Source organism: Syngnathus leptorhynchus, chromosome 11, assembly GCF_054491065.1.
Source record: "Syngnathus leptorhynchus isolate UIUO chromosome 11, UIUO_Slep, whole genome shotgun sequence".
In the NCBI taxonomy this organism is placed as follows: domain Eukaryota; kingdom Metazoa; phylum Chordata; class Actinopteri; order Syngnathiformes; family Syngnathidae; genus Syngnathus; species Syngnathus leptorhynchus.
The window spans coordinates 4520313-4540331 of NC_141205.1; the positions used below are offsets into that span (position 1 = coordinate 4520313).

Genomic DNA, 20019 nt, shown 5'->3' on the forward strand with positions numbered 1-20019 from the left:
TTCAGTTTCTTGTCTTACTCACACACACACAAACACACACACACACACACACACACACACACACACACACACACACACACACACACACACACACACACACACACACACACACACACACACACACTCTCACAGTCACAGTCAGGCTTTATCACACACCCAAACACACAGCCATAATATCACCCAAGAGAAACAACCCACTCTGCACAAACACCAATGGCATGCATGGCTGTAAATGCAAAGAATGGATTTGTCATGCGTTGACGTGCTCGAATGTCCACACCATTCAGTATAAGAAAGCAAGCAGCTATTTCGACGTGGGCCCCTTGATTCTATTTTAATCGAGCGACGAGTCTGTTTTTTTCAAGTCTGCTTCAGGCTTTTTCATTTCCTTCATTGGGTGATTGTCTTCAAGCGCACAGTCCAGTCTTTGACTGCAATCAAAGAGGAGACACGAGAGGGGCTTCCTTGCCTCGGGCAGCGGGCTAACCGCCTCCACATTTGACCTGAGGAATGCGGTGGTCTTGCCTCCAGACCTTTTTTAACATCTGGCCTCTGGAGAAGGCCGAGTGTTTGAAAGCTACGTCAGCCCGCATCACATTCTCAAAAGGGAAGATTGACAGCCCTTACGCTTATTTCTCTCGGCTGGCTGCCAGAAAACGAGCGCAAGTGGGTTCGTTTACACTCGCCTCGGTTCTTTCCGGTTTCTGGACGTTCCATGAATATTTGTGTTATGAAGGGATGGGTGTGTTGTGTTTCTTTTAATCCAGCAAGGTACTCGGTGGGTGAAGCTGGAGATCAAGACTCACTCCTGCGCTTCTGCTTCTCATCAGGTCTACGGAAATTTCTCACAGATGTTAAAGCTGTGCCAATATCCTTCTTGCCCATGCCAAAAGAAAATCCTCTGGGAAAAGGGCCCATGCCTTTAATCTTGATATATTCTAGACAGATACATAGATGGATTACAAGCAGCCATCTGTATGCTATGAAAGCACTAATATGATGTCACTGCCACGGTGGGAACCATCGCACAACCAGTGGCGGCCTGATTTTATTTTTCCTTTTTATATTAAGAGGAAAAATATATTAGCAGTACATTTGTATTCTTTTTCAGCCTCACTTTGCGTTTCTTACTATTGTTCCAGTCAACTCAATTGTGCTTTTGTTCATTTTGAGATTCTTTACTGACAGACATTTCTTTTGTTTTAGACTTCCTTCTTTTGTTTACCAATTTCAGCATTTCTTTGATGGAATTCTTGTTTTGATCTCAGTTCTCGTATTGTATATATAATATTTCCCTCTGCCAAGAAAGTTTTCAATTTATTGGCGTATGTGGTTTCTTTGTTGGTAAGCAAGAGCAATTTGAGCTATAGTCTTGTGTGTGTTCTAGTGGAACACACTTTTTTTTTTTCCTTTTGCATGAGACAGTCCATAAATAAATCGAAAATTCAGCATTGTGAACATGTTGGTACGACTTGTTGAGCTATCAGTCCGGGACTGAAATACTTAGTTAAAAGAAAATATCATCTACTTGCTGTTTGTTTACTTTAGTTTCACTCATTGTCAAGGTCCAGAGCCATTTAGTCTGCTTGTTGACCAGAATCGTGACAGCAAAGTTTCGGATGGGAATGATGACAGTGGGCCACAGTAGGCCGTCTCTGTGTTTTGATCCCTTTTCATGAAAACCAGATGGGCTGTCCATCTAAACCAACAAAGAGTTGGTGGAAGAAATGGCAGGGGGGCTGCTCTGCGTCTTGTGACTCAGTGATTGTGGAGATTTGATACGGCGCGCACAAAATATGCAGACATAAACACACACCTATACACACGCACGCACACACACTCAGAGAGTAAACCAGACAGGGGAATGTACACACAGATAGCGAGCGAGACTTTCAGACGGAGAGCCGAGGCCAGGAAGTTTGCAGAACACACCCGAGTGGGTTCATTAAGCAGCCGTCTAAACATGCTCTGCAGTCTCTTAAATAATGTCCTGACATAAACACGTACTGTACAGGCCCTCTGCAGCAGACGGTCACTAGCCCGAGCACCCCCCCCCCCCCCCCTCCTCCTCCATCGCCATCCTCGTGGGGGCAAAATGGACCCCTTGGGTGATTTCCGTCAAATCACCAGTGGAGCTCATATCCTCTGGTGTCTTTAAACTGTGAGTCACAGTCAACACGTAGACTAATCTCATTATATGGAAGTACTACCTCTTGGACTTTGTTACATGTATGAGAAGTCATTTACACATGGAGGGAGGGTGAGCTTTCTCCTCAATGACTAACGCCGCTTGTCTTTCTTTTGAAACATCTGAACAGCATTAAGATGGTTCTTAGTATGTGTCAGGATGCCCAAAAGCCTTTTCAGCAAAGATCTACTGCTGCTGTGACATCATTTCCTGAGCGACCCGCTTTGTACAGATCAGCCTGTGATCTGGATATTTGCTTTTGTAAACCACCTTAAGCAAACAGAGGCATCTGTCTCCACTACAGATGTTCCCTTACACTGACTCAATCTTTAAAGGAAGGCTTGTTTTGAGCTGCATGTCACTCAAAAAAACAAAGGAGTGAGATCGGAGGGAAGAGCTATAAGGGACATTCCGACAGGGTTAGTGAGGTTGTGTGGTCCGAATTTATGGCACAGACTTTTTTGGGGTCGGTTTTAATATTAGTTTTGTGTTTCGACAAGTTGTCGCTATGGTAACGGCACATGAATGAGGTTATGTTAGAGTGTTGCAGTGCAGCTTGTAGCTGTGAGTATCTGTGATTGTGCTTTTCTCTCACTGTTTATTCGAGTTGCAGTAAAATCGGTGTGCCAAATATGAGTGATACATCATAACTTTAAATGTTCCCAAATGTTCGACTTTCTTGGAAGTGTAAAACTCGTCCTTATTTTTTTTTTCATATCACACGTCACACAGTGAAAGTAAAACCTCCTACGCTTCATGTGAGGATGCCTCACAACGGAACAGGAGTGTTCAAATGTTTATTTTTTTATGGGGGGGGGCAGTGGGAATTATTTGGCAATAATAAAAATTATGCTACAGAATTGATACTATGGTACTCAATGAAGCGGCACAGTTATTATCTAGGTTATTCCCTTCTCATGTTATTATATCATAAAATCCTGTTTATCATAAATCCACCACACAATCTTCAATCCCTTTTTAGAGCACAATGCGCTTGCACTTTAAATCTCAGCCGGAAGCAATGTAGTCTATAAGCTCTCTGTTTTGGGTATTGTATGAATGTGAGAGCTTATCAGAATGGAGAGAGAGACTGCACAGTGCTGATACAATGACAACTTGCCAAAGTGGGAAGTTCTTGCAGTGGGAGAACTTTATGTTCCATGTGGTTTAGCAATTTCACATCAATCATCAGAAGAGTTGAAGACTACACAGCGCTCATCTGAGACGCAATTGTTCTTGCAGGGATGCATTTGGATACAAAACTTCTTTTTCATGTCTATGGAACAAGGCAAGGTTTAGGTTCAGGCTTAATTGTGACCCCAATTACATTCAGATGTAAAACGGCTGCCTGGTTAACACACTGAACATTTCCATATGTTTTTGGTTAGTCCCCCTTTTGTCCTGATGTATTTTCCTGAAATCCACAACACTTGGAGGTTTGAACCTCAGCTGGTCAAAGGCCAACTAATATATGGAGCAGGTGTTCAAGTTACTGCAGTTGACAAGACAGCCGAGTCACAACATTTGAACAAGGACAGCGAATGAGATAAGCTACCACATAACAGGGAAAGTTCAGTTAACACGCCATCAAGAAAATGATCACAATAATTATGGTGGTGGGTTGTGATGGTTGTTATAACTGCTGTGGTGGTGGGTTTTTTGTACTTTTTAAATGTTTTTAGGTTTGTTGTTTTGGTGGCAGTTTAAGTATTCCCCACAAACGTCGTGACAATAATGCTGGCGCAATAAGAGAAAAACAAGTCTCGTTGTCATAATCTGTGTTTTGTTGGTTTTGATTTAGTCATGTTTTTCTTGTATCCAGTTTTTCTGTTTCATTATCTTTTTGTGTCCACCTGTTCTCGGCAGTCCGGCCCCTTATGTTTTCCAATCGGCTTCCACTTGTATCTCTTCCTGGTGTTTCTTGTTGTCTTGTCAGTTTGTTTGTATTCCGTTATCTGCTTAGGTTCATTGTTTTGTGTTGACTGTTTAAGTCCAGCTGAGTTTTGTCTTATCCCTACTGATTTAGTTTGCGAGGTACAATTGACCCTTGTTATTTTGGATTTTTGTTTAATTGAGTGATTTTGATCATATGAGTTCCTTGTTTGTTTTGTTATTTTTTGGTATATTTAATACACTTTTGATTTTGAAGAAATCCTGACTCCTTGGCTTCCCTACACCTGGCTCCACAAATCACTGTAAGTTGCTCTTATTCCACTAAGATCTGCAAAACTGTTCATTGCAAGATACAAAATATGTGACCACTAGAGGTCGCGTTTCATCTACTTTCTGGTTTGTGGTATGCTTGATTTGAGAAACATTGACATCCTCGGTCATCACATCGTCCCCTTCGGGTCTAATCTTATTCATATTTCCTTAAATGGACAAAAAGCAGACAAGGAGCATAATAAATTGTTCCTCTGTTATTTACACAGCAGGATAAAGTTACTCCTCTTCAGCAGACCTATTATGTTCATCCTATTTGCGTTCCAGTAAGCAATTATCACACAAACGTGCCATCTAAAAATGTGTTGCTGATGATGTTGTTTCTCAAGCAATTTATCCAAACATGCTCTCTTCATTTTGTAAGAATGTGTGAAAGGCTATGCTTCGATAGTTTTGTAAAGAGAGAAGCCATGAATGATTTCAAGGTGAATTATAACTTTGGGTATGATAGACTGTGTGAAAGCAACACTATTTGATCCCTAACAGCTATTCAATCATGTTACAGAGGATTAAAACATCCCCTCATGCTTTCTTATTATACTGGTTGTTTTCTTAAATCCACCAAATGCACCAATTCATGGTTGTAACATGTATTGGTTGAGCTGATAAAGGCATTTAAAAAAAAAAAGGGAAATACCCAAAAGTCACTTACAGTGCATGCCCCTGTGGCCCGCCTCTAGCTCTGCCCATGCTTGGGATTTAAAAAAAAAAAACATTTTGCAATGATTTTGATGAAACATTTACTGACTATAAACAACTTTGTTTTGATTTCAATGCTTTGAGGTAGTGCACCAACGCTGGCATAACATTGTCTGGCTTACAGCACAAAGAATAGGCACAGTACACGTGCGGTGTTTATAGATTCCACGTTTATCATGAACACAAGTAGACAGACAGGAGGTGGTTGATGGTGAATGTGCATTCCGGCCTATGAGAGCCTGCAGGTCCAGATGATGGACTGCACTGTTTTAGTTGTGTGTGCGTGGCTGAACAGGACATACGTCCAGGCCTATGGACACATAATAACAAGGTCATATTGCGTATGCATGTCACGGTGCTTAGAATATCACGCCTTACTAGAGAGAGTAACGCTCTGCACTTTTATTAACCATTTTACTACTATCTAAAACAAAACAGTCACCTATTCAATTTGTCATGCATGTACATTGACTTAATCACTTTCTTGATTGGTATCAAAACAACAGCCAGGCTTACTAACTATTAGCCAACATGCTAATCCTTGATCGCTACCTCTCTACTCCAAAGCTGCTTCTGTTCCCATTAGGCTGATTTCATTGATTTCCCCCCGTCATGTCTAAATGTCCATGCTAGCATTAAGCAACCATCTGTGGGTGGGTTACGATGGCCACTGGCTCAAGGCTGTGTTTTAAATAGACGCAATGGAAGGTTAAAACTACATTTAAGTGTATTAAAGGAAGAAAAAATGGAAAAGCTTCATTTGTCCAGCCTGAAAATGGTTTCTCATAGCACCAAGAGGACAATTCCTAATCCACTGTAATTATATCGTATGTCATTTATTGCAAGTCGGAATGTACAGTGCAAGTGATTTGTGCATGTCTGATTTAATGTTGTAATGAGGATGAACAAAGACTTTGATTGCAGCCCCAATATTGTCGAAGACAGTAACCCCATCGCTGCCGACAGCCCGTGAACTCCTTTGTGATCCCATCATCAGCTTTCACACGCATTTGCTCACATTGTCTCGGGGGTGCACGAAGAAATCTAGCAGAATCCAGATCAGCGCTGTGCAATCCAGACAGCAGCTCGGAGCAGCACAGCCAAAATGGTTTATCGTTGTTCAAATATTGAAAACTCATTCTGTTTGCAGTTCAGATTGGCCTGCATCTGGTTGTGTGTATTTGAAGAGAGAATTTGGCATGATAGGTAAAATATCTATGCAAAGATGTATTTTGCAAAAAAGTCATTTTCTACCATGTGAGAAGGTTTTGAGATCTCATGTCGCACTAAAATCACACTTGGCTTGAATCACACATATTGAATAGTGTGACTTTTACCTTGCACATGCCGCTGAGTGTTCATCATGTGCGCCAAGTGCTATTTTTTTTTAATTACTTGGGATGAATTCAGACAGAAATACTGACAGAGTTGTTGGAGAAGCAATTATTGATTCACTCATGTTGAGGTCACGCTCCCTCTCTTGTACATCACAGCGTAGTCTCCCTAAAGCAAATCAAACATGCTTTCATTCCCTGAGCTGCAGTATGTCAATGTGAGCGTGTCCTGGGACACTACCAGAAAAGAACCACATTTAAAATCCAATTACCCGTGAAGAAAACACTTTGCGAGCGCCACAGGCTGACAGGCTATACTCACGTAACGTTTAGCTGAGGACATTGGCGCCGTTGCGATCGTAAATTGCCGGTGAACTCTTTCTGTTGACTTCTTTATCAAGTAAAAGGAGCAAAGAGCATCAGAAAAATAGTAAGCTCATTAAGGTTTTGGATGTTTTTCACCTCACCTTTTAATGAAGTAGCTGATCCGCCATCATGGCCTTCTCTTACATAGTACAAATGCTGCCTGGGGAAAGCAAGAGGGAGAGCGGCAGAACAACACTTTGATCCAAATGAAGAATGAGCCGGGCAATATCTGCAGGGTTCATGTAACGGCGGACATGGTCACAATATGAGGTGCTTCCAGGAAATTTCCATCAGGCCGCCTCGCTTTAGTTCCTCATCTGTCCACATTTATCAAGATGGTCCGGACAGCATTCTAAGAAATAGAAAAGGCTTAGCTGAAGCTAGTTCCAACATGTTTATTTATTTGGGGTATGTCTCCAAATACACACCTCTCTGTTACTCTTCCAGTCACTCTCTATCTTTATTTGAATTTATTGATGGCACTTTGTGAAGGTGACAGGATGTCGAAATGTGTACGGCATAATAAAAAAAGATTTAAATACCAGTTGTGATTGAACCGGTTGTGGAAAAAGTACTGAAACCTTTAACGGCTGGAAATGACAATATCACTCACTCTGAATAGTGTGTGCAGTATCAAAATGAACGGTGACCTTTGGAGAAATGCATCACTTGTGTATTTTCACCCTGGGCCTCAGCTAGCAATCATGACAGGGCTCACAAAGGACAAAAACTGCCGTTTGGCTGCAATCACTTGACAAAAACTTTTCTGGTGCCGCAGTGAATTTCATACACCTTTCTGTTTTTGTTTTTTTTCATTCAATAGATGTTTTATATGTTTTGTGTCTTCAAGCAGCCTAGTAAGTAACTTTTTATTATCAGTCTGTCCCAAAATGAACTTAGATTGACTGGCATGGCAGTGGCTGGCTGCCCTTGATAGTCTGCAAAGAGAGCTGTCCACGGTGCTGGATCCTTTTTCTGGGTGTTGTTGGCTTGTTTTGAACATTTTGACAGTTGCAACAATAAATTCTCTTCTACCAGATGTCAGAATGCATAAATATGCATATTTACTTTTAAAAGATTATTTTGCACTGGCTGTGAGATGTATTTATTGAAATGTCAAATATATCTTGGCTCAATACAAATTAAAGTCGACCATGCTGCCTATATTTTTTTGTTTGTTTTTTAATTTGTTTCTTTTTGAATCAGCATGAATAAGGGTGTCCCAAGCCTCGGAAATAGTAGCAATCCGCGTTTGTTAAAGGTCTCTTCCTCTCTTTCTCTCTGTCTCCCCTCGGTTATTAGTCTGCAGCAGCATCCTGCGTGACACACAGAGGCAAGCAGTCCTCCTCTCCTCTCCTTCTCTTCTCTCCATCATCTCACTCTCTTCTTCATCCAAGCACGCATTTATCACTCATTCTCTCCGCCTCACTGCGCGGTCGCCAGTGGAGGAGTCGTTCGGCTGTGGAGCGGCTCTGTCTTCTTTTCTCCCCCCAAAACTCAGCGGGCGAGTAGAAAAAGGACAAATGCTGATTTTCGCCCTAAAGCGGCCGCCGTTCATCTTCGTGTCTTGGGAAGTTATTTGCGGTGCATGGATAGAAAGAAGCTGCTGAAGTGCTCGCCGTCGCTCAAGCGCAGCAGAGGAGATCGGCTTCAACGCAAGGTAAAAAAAAACAAAACAAAAAAAAACTGTTGTTGCCGTCAACTCCAACATAGAAATAAATACTGAAGGAAATGTTGTGTTGAGATTCTTACAAATGTGACTCATCAACGAAGTAAAATCTGGACTCAATGCTAACAGACCTAATTTCCAAAAGACGAGTGGTTTAAGGACAGTTCTATGAGTGCCAAATGATATACAACGGTTTGTTAAAAAAAAAAAAATACTATTCGCACATACAAGAAATGCTGACGTGTCAAAAATGATGGATTTGCTCAAATTGATGATTTAACCAAAGTACGCATTAGAAACAGCTCCCATTATGATGCAGTGCTGTTGTGCGCCACACGGAACGACAACCACTTCATAATTAAACATCGACTTGAGTGAGAGAGTGCGCGATCCAAAAGTAAGCATTATTTTGACCAACATTTTTTAGTACAGCTCTTGTGTTTCATTATATTAGATTGTACAAGTGTGCCTAATATTATGGCTGCTGTATATTTAGCAGCAATGAAACAGACTTAATCTAATTATAATAATTAATATACTCCCTCAACTATCCTAGTTTTTGCAACTTCTGAAACCTCATGGTACTTCATTCGTCAAGATCTTTATGATTTTGACATTTTTTTATGTAAAGGCTTGTACGCATATGTAAACATGTTGGCAGAAGGTCATAACTTCTTGAGAGCATGCATGTTTATATGCAACACAAACCACATCCATGTCATAAAGGGTATTTTCATGTACTTGAAATAAATATACTGCTATGAAGCTGCTCAAGTGAAACCAAAATGTAAAAGATTATTGGCTGTCTGGTTCTTGGCCACCAAGAAAAAGAATTGCTGTATTGATTGACATATCTCGAAATAAGCATGGGACCAGCTGGACTCTCTTCAACCAGATGGGCACAATAATAATGACAAAAACAACTCGCATCAATTGCCATACTTCCTCAAATGGTGGCTGGGTGGGCATGTTTAAATTGAACTGTAGATGAGTGAGAGATTGTAACTCTAAAAGTAAACAAAAATGATGGTGAATTGAAGGATGGAAATAAGGTCACAGTTTACTAGAAGGCCAATTGTCATTACACTGTACTTTGGTCCTGCTGTTTTGGTTTGCAACACAAAGCAAATGGGCTCAGCAGTTAAGTGAACAAATTAGTTACTTCTTTTCTTGATGGGGTTGATGATGTACCCAAGATGCTAATCGAGGCACTTTAACCAATAATAGAGGCAGCCACTATTTGAAGAATTACGGTATCTAGCTCAAGACAACATTACAGCCACTGTAGTGTAGCTACAATAAACATTCTATATTTTAAATGAAAAATGACTGCCACATGGCAACTGGAGCATCCAAGGAGAATATTTTCATTTCACAAACTGTCTGACCTTTAGGCCCTTGTTATGAACTAAATCTGCTCTTTAGAGTTAGTCCAATTACTGTGGCATGTCTAAATAGATAACACAAAAGACTTAAACAAAAAGCTGGATCCTTTCAAATTCAGCACCAACTTCAAGGCCATCAAATTAACAATGGATTCAGGACTAGCTTGCATATTAGCAGTTTTTGGAGTGACCTGAAAAGCAACCCCCCCACCCTCCCTCCCACCCGGCCTCCTTCCCAAAACAGGAAGACAACAAAATTTGAGGTTATGCTTACTCAGAGATATTTAGGTCTATCTTGCCTCTCTTGTTCTCACTCACTCATCCATTTTTTCTCTTTGTCTCTCTCTCTGCACTCACACACTGTGTCTCATCACATCTCGTCACTCCAACCAGCACTCTGCCCTCCACCGCTCGTCTCCGTCGCACGCACACAAAGACGTACAAAGGCCTGCAGCCATGTCTAGCCTGGCCCCTCCACACTGTATGCATGTATAGCTTTGGTCATGTAATATTTGCTTGTGTCCGATTTCTTGGTGTGCGCGACTGTCGGAGCATTCCGTGGTCCGCGATAACCTTTTGGGCCTCAACATTGGATCACGTGTGAATATCACTGCATGAAATCTCCACTTTGTGATGATTTTGACTTTTGTGGCATCTTAAGGCAAAGAGAGAGGGAAGCGCTGCATCTGTATATGTATTTCCAATGGTCGGTTATGGAGATTTGCATTTTACCTCTTTCATATCACGTATTATGTAGACAGTAAGACAAATGGCTCCATATTAAAACCGCGGGCGTGTAAGTGGGGATTCAAGGGCGGCGCATTCCATTTTCTTTTTTTATTTGTGACCTGACAAAGTTAAGATGGAAGCGACATATATATCCCACAGGGTCATTTAATAATGTATAGGGCCCCCTTATATTACATATCTGAAGTGGTGGCATAGTAATGCTCGGTCACTCTGGGACGAGATTCCATCAGAGTGCCTCTGGTGACAGCATTGTGTGGAATTCTCACTGAACAAAAGCCGGTCAATCACACACTGTCTTTCTGTGGTTTTCTAAAATATTTTTTTTTAATATAGTAAGTTTTATACTAACGTAATAAGAAATGCACTCTAGCCACAAAAAAAAGTGACAAAAAAAGGTAGCAGATGTCTATATTTAAAGCTCCTTCCTGGAGAGTTACAGATGTTGCCCTCCCTTGGGTTGGAGCACTGTGTTTTTTGGAGAGACAAAATCTGCTCCTTTTTTTTTTTTTTTTTTTTGGAAGAACTTTTTATAGAACCAGACCTCAGCATCTTTGTATTTGCTCGCAAGATCGTTTGCAGTTTGATCACACTCTTCTTACACACTCGTGTTTAATCAGCAACACTGAAATTGGGAAAAATATGGAGAAAATATTTTGTTTACCAATTTGCGATCATAAATAAGCATGTAGGGATCACAAATAGTCGACGAGATTATGCTCAGTGAAGAAGAAAATGGTCCATTTTGAGTAACACGGCCGTGATTGCCATTATAACAATTGGACTGACTGAAAACAATGACTTTTAAATGAGATGTCACAATTCATTTTGTAATTCTTGAAAATGATCTCGTCGTGGTCGCTGCTGCCTTGCTTTCTCATTCGCTCTTTGTATTACTTTTTATCCTCGCCCGTTATTCTTTATTCAAGCTCGGAGGATACATCGGAGCAAAAACTGTAGTTAAGAATAACAAGAAGCAAGAGTAATAGAGGGATAAGAAGACATTAAGCTAACTGTTAGTCTATCTGATAACAAACTAGCAAACTCTTTTGCTTGTAAAATTTCATTGCACCCATCAAGGGACTTGTTATAAATGTGTCGTTCGGAATGAAGAAAATCTGTCCTGTCTCTATTTCTGTGCACCCGGGATGTTTTTCTTGTCTCGTCGAGCTTTGCCCTCTCTATCCGTGGAGGCGCACATCACTTCAGCTGGCTTAGCCAGCGCACCCTCACAACAAGGCTGTTCCACACGGTGCCTCGCATTAAGATGCAGAACACTCTCGCCGATGTTTTCCTCATTGATCCTAATCCTTCGCCTCTCCACAATGACTGATAGCCAGAAGAGTGAGCAAACCTCTTGTCCCTGGCGCAGAGCACCTTTGCTTAACGTAATGATGAGAGCGCGGCTGGAATGAGAAGATGTCTCTCAATGAGGAGAGATCAAGCTGTCAATTCACTCAATCAGCATGTTCCAGGCACAGGCCCGTGGAGAGAAAGAGGCGAATGTTAGGAAGGTGTTAAGAATTCTGCAAAGCTGGAAGATCAAATTAACATTGATGAAATGTGGGGTGATTCATAAGAATAATGATGAGGTAGGTATGGCATTTATTATGAATCAACATCAATCGACTATATAATCGACTACGAAATGTCAGTCTGCTTTTATAGTTTGTTTTTAGACAGTTGCAGGCCACTCTCAAAGTTCACCCTAGAATATCTCATTTGGATGATATTGCCAATGACGTAGAATTTGACAATGTTCTAATCTAATATCCTGTAGTGCATCATCAGAGGATTATCATTCATAATCAATCAAAAACAGAAAAGTAAGCCTCCTAATGGCTAGTTATTTTGCTTCTCTGCATGATGAGTTACCACAAAGAAGGATTGCTACTGTGACTGTACCTTCAGAGGAACCTGACTTGATGTCCTGGTCTTTTTGCTTCGGGGTCATTTTCATTACACCTACAAAATGGGACCGTTGAAATGGAACGATTGAAACGCTCTTGATTTCAAAGTAACTATTTCAACTGATGGTACAACACATGAACACAGACACACACTGTAACCTGGCTTTGCAGCTGTATGACAGCTTCAGCGCTAATTCCCTCTAACCTTTCTTGCTCATTCTCACTGGGAGTCATGACTAACTTGATTGCGCTTTGAAGACTGGCTTGCTCGCCTGAGTGAAAAAAAAACAAAGAGTTTTTAGATTGCACATGATTGTTCTGTTGCATAAATAGCACAGTGTGTACAGCATGAACACCTAATATAGTCTAAATTAGCATTTCCTCTGAATGAATGTTTCCTTCTGTGACAAGTGTATGTTGCTCGTTTGTGGTCGAGTGAAACATCGGTGAGTTAATTACTCTGTGTGGGATTTTACAGTGAGCGTGCTCAAAATGCTAAATGGCCCGTTAAACTGATTGTATTTTATTTCTAGTGAAAATTATACATTTCAATTCTTATGAAAATTGTCAATTTCAACTCTTCTCCATACAGTTTTTTTTTTTTAAACACATGGGATTATCTGAGCTTTCATACGTTCCCCTGTTTATGAAATGACACATTATTCATACTGCAGAGAGGAATATTACTACAGAGCGGAAACTTAACCTTTTAAGTGTATATATATATCTTGTGGGGACAGTAGGCTAATATTCCACCCCAGTAGCTTACACATAAATCCCCTTTATTGATCATTTAGATGCAGAGACCCATTTGAATGGGATGATGAAAATAACATCTTTATATCGACAATATCCATTACTACTAATCTCGTGTCCGTCGTGTCCATATTCTTTGTTGCTGCATTATGCTGTGTAACGTTCATATTTAATGCCATTGACCTGATTTTCTTCTGCTCATAGTCGAGTGTATATGTTGGCTTATAGGCATATTGGCGGCTTGTGTGTGGCCCACATAAGTTAATGCCAATATCAGGAGGATCAAAATGAATTCATGAAAGTTAATACTTGTTTATGCATAAGAAAAATGGTTTTGAGGCAAAGTTGCCATTTCAATGAATGACTGTGCTCTACTCACCATTCCACAATAGTAATGTAAAATCTCAAAGTAGTACAAAGTAACTGTGTGTCCTCTTGTCCTTGTGAATACTAGAGGTCTCTTTATGTCAAGCACCTCCCGAGTGTCACTTTGTCAAGGGGATAAAATGGACTCAACTACTAAATTGCTTGAGCCCTTTGTTGCCTGTGTTCATATTGTGAGCATATTTTTACCGTCAAGGACAGAAGGTTTCAGAAGATTGCCCAAATTTCTATGTACAACAATCCTAATTCACTGTTTGCGTATTTACACTTAACAAGATTACCATTTAAAATCCCCTGCTGGAATGCTGCATTTCCAAAAGCCACATTTCCACTGAATGATTTATTTCGGTTTGCCATGGCACCGTTGGAAAAAGTAATTCCGGCTGTAGCTGTAGAAGAATGTGCCCGCATCAGATGAAAGTATTAGGATGAAATCACAGCAGCAATACAACAAAAAACACAGCAACCCGTCTACCAAGACAAGCCTAAAAAATTGAGTAAATTTCATCCTCGGTTCAATAACACGACACTATAAGACTAGCAAGAAAATATATTGTGATTTTTTTTTTTGCGTCGTGTGGGGTCTCACATTTACAAATGGATTTATGTACCTCACTTTATGTTGACATTTGTTGACAGGTTGTTTTTGGGGAACAAGGTCATAATCAGTACACAATGTGCACGTGTATTGTAAACACACTTCATCTGTAGATTAGAGCCATCTGCACAGCCAAAGTGCACACCAAAAAAATGCTGCGAAAAATGTTTGACCTTGTTAGCACTTATTCCGGTTCCTTCATTGGCCACACACGATCATGCATATTTAATAGAAAAGCTCACTTGACCTTAGAAAAGGTACAACACAGCGCATGCTCTATGTAACTCTGCCCCTTTCAGCCAAGTACTTGATGTGCTTTCCTGCTTGATGCTTTTGGAAAGTCACCTATATGTGATTTAGGCCAGTCTTTGATGTTCTAAAATGACAGAGCAAATCTAGGTCCAGAGTTCCTCATGCTTTAATAAATAGGCCAAATGCTGACCTCGTTGCCTGCGCGGCTGTCAGAGCAAATGGGAGTGTTGAAGGATGAATGATAAAAGCAATGTTTCCTTTTTTTAAAGACAGAGAACAATGTTGTTCATCTGTAGTTTTAAGATTGAAAGAGAAGTAGGTATAACAAGAATCTAACTCGGAGAGTCGCAGTGACTCACAAGCTAATGAGAGCTGTGCTCTTGAATCGTTTTGCCCCACTTTGACTGATAGGGCGCCTTTTAACGTGGATTACTTTTAGCTGAATGTTTTCACTCACGAAAATCCATGCTCTGTTCTAAGTAAGCTATTGTCAAGGTGTTTTGAGGTCAGCTTCTATTTTTATCTTGACACTATTCATTCCTTTTTCCCCCTCCCGCATCTTAACTGGTTTAGCGTCCATCCAACTTTTTTAGTCTTGTGTATAGGCTGAGGTATGCATATTTTGACAATTTGACTTGACAATGGGTACGTAAAGAAAGACATTTAATGAGTTCATGCATGCCAATCAGACGCTTCTTTATTAAATCTGCATCACATTGATTAATTGAGAAGCATATGACGGCAATTAAAGACGAACAGAATTGAGGGAAGCAGAATCCATAACAAGAGAAAATGTTCTTAACTTCCCAGCGGGATGTCAGCAACAGGATTAGCAAATTGCTGTGACATTTGAACCCTAGGCTAGAGCTAGCTAGCGGAGTTAGGCCGCTGATAGTAGATGATGATGAGGCCCTGACAGTGCCTGTTGGTATTATTATGAATGTTTGTGCTGCAGCGACAGTATCCCTGCAAGAGCTTGTGTCACGGTTTTTATGAGGAGGGCAGATTTAAGAGGGATTGGCGCTTAATCCTTCTGGGGTTGCCCATGCTGTGCGATAACAGCTGACTTCAGTTAAAGCACCGATGGACTACACTTGTTGGGGAAGTCTCTGAATGCTGAAAAAGGCAACAGTCAAAACGGAGTCAATGATAACATTTCTGAGTGATAGGCTTAAAAAAGATTGAGTTTAGTTTTGTGTTTTTAAATTCAATTAGTTCTAATTAAGAACTTGGTGCAAGTTTGTTTTATTTTTTTTCAAAAATCACATAAGCACATAAAAGATGTTAAGTGGTCCGCTGCCAGCCAAGACTTCATTTAAATCAAGTTGCATGTCTGACCTTGACCTTGTAGCGAAGCCGTGGCGAACCGATAATGCAAACTGTGACGGGGGGCATTCGATTCTAAATGCAGCAGTCACATACACTTAGGTCTTTTTAAACCAAACGGCATTTGCACGGCACAATACCAGCTGAGTTTTACTCGCTTCCGTTCGAGGCAGTCGGAAAACAACAATGGGGAAGAATAACGGTCTCCCGTAATTATGTCTCAACCTGGTAGGAAGATCAATTTTATTTCGACAGAGACTGTGGGCAGCAAGAAAATAGTGTGCTGCAGCAAAGTGAGGAGAAGCATGTGTGGTCGGTCTTGGGTTTACAATGGAGTTTGGGTTTTGTTTCCACTACAATGAAATACTTTGCGGTAGTAAAGAATTATTTTCAAACGTTTTTCCCCGATCTACAACATTCTTGTTGCATACCAGCTGGAGCCTTGTAGCCACAACAGAGAGATCACGGGGAGGTCATGCCAAGTCTTCATTACCAAACTTGTGTTGTAATCCTATGAGTCAACGTGATTCAGCTCATCAGGTACAGTCACGCGGTAGCAACATATCATGTTAGCATCATATTGTCGCATGTGAGTGTACGGAACGAGATGATTGCTCGTATTAATTAGTCAATGCTTGCAACTGAGTGATATAACGAAGGCGAGACACTCAGGCGGGATAAGCGAAGGTCGTATGGGAGTATGTCATTTCTGCTTCATTTTTAGGAACTCCTTCACCGCCATTGCACCTAAAGACGTCTAAATTCCGCTTTAACTGGACTGACAGTGAATGGTTTGCTCAAAACTACCCTTAATTTACACTAAACCTGAACAGTGCTCATGAAACTAGTTGCTAATTTATGTAAAGCAAGAAATGATTCTTTTCTGAAGCGCATATACAGCAGGAAGAGAAAAAATCGTCAAGACGTAGCAGAATTTGCTGCGCAAGGCCAGCTTTGTCTATTTGTCGCATGCAGCTGTGTGCCAGCCGTGACATCTGAGGAGCTTCCTGCAGAGACAGAGCTACTTAGCATTTTCCTGCCTTTTACCCTCTTGAGAGCTTAACTATGTCAGCATAGCTATCAGTGTATCTACAGGATTGAGTTGGCAAAAAAAAAACATGGCAGTGTTAAGATGACCAGAAATTACTGTTGCATAGTCAACCTATTATTTATTTTTGTATTTTTTGAAATAAAATATTTGTTTACTGGCATAACTTGTTTGCTCGTATTTAATGAGTGCAGCCTGGTTTTGGAACAGATGGAAAAGTTCCGTACTTTGCCCTTTGATTTATTAATGTCAGATTTTTTTCATGTAAACACAAAAATGATACTCGCTCTTTGGGTTTCTTGTCTGGTTCCAAAGAAGAAGTGCAGGCTAATTGAGTGTAAGTGATATAGCGTACTGCAGCAGTTGACAGCCTGATGCACTTTCTCCCTCCATGGTGGCATTTACAGGACACGAACCGAGAGGCTCACTAACAAAGATTCTCATTTAAGCCGAAATGTTACACATCTACATACATTTTGGATCAACGCCTGGAGAAAGTTGCATGGCCCTAATTTTGACAGGCAGCTGTGATTATCTCCGCCTACGGCTATGTGAGTGACGCATTGCAGGCCTGATTGCATCTTCCCTCCTCAACGGCTCAAAGCCACAAGCATTTGCTTAGGAAGAAACATTTCTTTGTTTGTGGCTCTGAAAAGTTATCTCCATAGCACAATATTCTATTGTTTCATTGTGCATGCATGTCACTAACGATCGTTTCTTGCTCTTTTGATTTGTCTGCATAACAAATATTACACGCGGTAAAACTAAATGGTTTTGAATCAAGTTTATTCAGATCACATACACAGATAAAACAGAATCAAAAAATAAATCACAAGCTAGGCTATGCCTGGGGTGTGTATGCATCATGTAAAATGCCAAGAAATTTGCATTAGCGATGGCCTTTTTTGAAGTTTCTGCCCTCAGGGTTTTGGAAGTCTAAAAATAACTGGTGTCGTTATTTATGTGTACCACGAGTGGAAAATAAAAACAAAGGAAATAGCAGAGCCATGGGGGACCTGTCACTCAATCATTTGTGTTAAAAATGGCCATTTTCTTTATGAATGCGTCTATTCTACTTTATAAAAGGAAACATTTGATAATAATGTTCGGTTGACGGTTGAATGACTTGTTGACAAAAAATGTATTGTTTTTATATCTCAGGTGTAATCAAACACAATTCTGACATTTGTTACCCGAGGCACTTTAATAGTTGTTTTTTGTAAATATAAAATACTGTTTATTAGAGGCCACCGTGAGTGCTGTGGTTCACTCAAACGACTTCCATTGCGAGTTCAATTCCAGCTCACCGCATGAGCACGAAAGAAAGCTTGTCTGCCTCCATATGTAGCCATTAATTAAATGACAACTGATCCAAGTTGTAGTATTCTTATCAGCAAAAGTCAGCTGGGATATTCTTGAGCTCCTTCTGACCTTGAATGGGGATAAGCTGGATAGAAAATGGTGAGATGGGTTAGGTTGTGTTTTCAATGGGATGGCATTTTTATCATACTGCACACCCATTTAATGCAAGTCAATGTTAAGACAGAAGAAACAAATGCAAATTTTTCTCTGCGATTGAAATTAAAGTGAAATTAAAACTTTCACATGCAATTATTATGATTAAGGTTAGTTTTAATGAAGCAGTTTGCTGCAAGAGTAGCAATTACTATTACTTGAAGATGCTTTTAAAAAGCATTTTGTTCATTTATAATTCCAACTGTGGATTATTTGCCAACACGGGTTGTTAGCGCAAGCTCTTACTTTAGTTATTGATTTGAGGACAGCACTTTCAACTGAAGACTCAAATCTGGGAATTCTGGGAATTCATTTCTACTTAATCATTATTTTCAAGTGCGAAATGGCACTAAATAGGCATATGAGAAGTGGTTCATGAAGAAAATAGATCAAAATGAGGCAGTATTATAATAATCTCAACCAGAGTGCTCAGGAATCAGGAAGACGGACATTATATTTTGTGGGTGTGGGACCTCCCCATATACGATCTTTTCATGAACATCACAAAACAAGATTGTGGTCTCCATGGCAATTGTTATACTCTGCAAATTCACCTTCAAAAGAGAGCAAAAAGTCAGCCAATACAAAAGAAATCCAATCAGGAAAATCACAAGTTAGCTGCACACTTTGGTGAAACTGTTACATTCCAAGAGAGAGAGTGGAGGTTCTGGCGGTTGGGGGAAATGTTTAGATGTGAGGGAAAAAAAGAGATGAAAGAGGAGCATCGAAAGCAGAAGAAGGGCACCGAGGCACAGGGGAGAGGGCTGGATAATAAACAGCGTTGGCTGCCGTTGGGATGAAGACAAACTCATGGCGCAGTACATGGGAAGCGTACGCACTGCATCATTTCACTTCCGTCTGCCAAGCAAATGACATCCATCCTTCTCACTTAGCGCAAACTCCTCCTGGCAGCGGTCCTGCATGGCCACCACCACCCCTTTACCCCCCTCGGAGTGTGCTGGCGGTCGCCTTCATCGGGCTTCAATCAATATTTTAGTGCTCTTGCTCCTGTGGGGTCTGCTCAGAGCCCAGGGGAGGTGTTGACGGAGAAGCCTGGTAGGCGGAGAAATGAGAGCCATGTCCCAACACTCACGAAAGGAGCAAAGGATACTTATGGGGACGTGGAACGGGAGAAATAATCCAACATAAAATGGGAAACAGCATCAGAATGGCTAAGTGGAAAATGAGTTGATAGCAGGAGACATTTTGCTGTTTTTCTATTTAGAGAATACATGTCACCATGTTAGCTTTGCATTTGTGACAGAGACATTTTGTCCTTTTTGGTCCTCTCTTATCCCTTGTTGTCACTATGTTACGCTCACAGGCTGTTGCTACGACGACAGCCGTTGACACAATTAGGGATTATTAAGGGTTGTCAGCCTGACAAGGAGGACAGATCGACAGAGATCGCAAAAAGGCCTCCAATGATAATGTTGAGATTATACATGACTCCACAGGTCAAGCAACCGACTCAAATTTCCCGTGCCAAAAATTGTTCCTTAAACTATCCAAGGAAGTCATAGAGCACACCAACCAATTTATTATTATTATCATAAAATTTATATGATATAACTTTTGTCATGTATCAGTTTTTACTACTCATCCTTTGGCTCTTTCTC

At 40.7% G+C, this 20019-nt stretch overlaps 1 protein-coding gene across 4 annotated transcripts in view; it reads left to right on the top strand.

Annotated features, from left to right (window-relative positions):
- Positions 1 to 4071: 4071 nt before the first annotated feature.
- The window catches only part of dlgap4b (discs, large (Drosophila) homolog-associated protein 4b), a 53567-nt gene continuing 37619 nt past the window's right edge, over positions 4072 to 20019 (top strand). For all 4 annotated transcript variants that reach the window (XR_015067523.1, XM_085923165.1, XM_085923166.1 and 1 more), the window contains exon 1: positions 4072 to 4383. The gene's annotated coding sequence lies outside the window, so the exon portion shown is untranslated. The remainder of the gene's footprint in view (positions 4384 to 20019) is intronic.